Here is a 1,016-nt window from a genome sequence, read left to right as displayed (position 1 = left end):
TGCCCTTAGCCCAGTGCCTTGACCTACTTATTTCCCAGCTCTGCCCTCCACCAGGATACCCCTTCACTTCTGCCAAATGCCTTCAGAATTAATCTCCCATTGTCTGACTCATGACCTGACTGCTTGTATCTGAAGCTTTCTTGGCTCCTGTGATTCCAACCACGTAAACTGCTGACAATTTTCAAAAATCAAATTCCATGGGTAGTTTGCATTGTTTGCACTAAGAGTACTAGTCTAGATGGCAGGGAGCTCTGGAGGCCTACTGGTATGTAGCTGTGCTGCCAAAGCAAAGTTTTGTGGTTCGAAGCCATCAGGTGGTGGGAGGGAAAAAGATGAGCATTTTCCTCCCTTGTGATTTTCTGCCTCTGTGAGTTGGTTCAATGGCACATAACTGGAAGCCACAGACTGCCTCTTTACCCTTCCAGCCATTCCTAGGGAAGAAACAGAAAGCAGGTTTCCTATGGAGAGGGGCATACCCTGCAAAATTAAGCCCCAGAATTACACAGATAGTCCCTCAACACTGGAATGTCCAAAATGTGAGAGATCAGTCCGTCTGCCGGCCCTTTCTGTAGGTTTAATTTGGATTTCTTCCACTATCCCAGAAATGGAACAGATTCTAAGGACAGGCCTGATCCCTGTTTAAAATGTGTGTCTGATGAGAGAAAAAGATATTAAGAATCTCACTAGGGAAGGATAAATAGCCTTTAATCGAGAATTATAGATCTTAGGGTCTTGAGGCTTCAAAGGACAGGCCGTGTCTTTTAACTGCCTTTTCAAGAGTAGAGTTAAAGCCCAGAAGAGGATGACTTGCCCAGCATCGACTATGCTGTACAGTGGAGCCTGCAGCCCACACTGAATCCAAATTGGAAGGCCAGGAGGGTCTGGGCCTTGGGCCTTGGAACGTGCTGGGGTTTGGCCAAGCCTACATTGATTTAGAACTTGGATCTCAGTACTGTACCAGCTACTTGGGAAAAATCTAAACAGTTCAGCTACAAATGGGTCCCTAGGTGAGGAAC

Source organism: Elephantulus edwardii, unplaced genomic scaffold (genome assembly GCF_000299155.1).
Source record: "Elephantulus edwardii isolate Elephantulus edwardi_28Jun2011 unplaced genomic scaffold, EleEdw1.0 scaffold00038, whole genome shotgun sequence".
Classification (NCBI taxonomy): Eukaryota; Metazoa; Chordata; class Mammalia; order Macroscelidea; family Macroscelididae; genus Elephantulus; species Elephantulus edwardii.
This window is presented reverse-complemented; position numbering follows the sequence as displayed.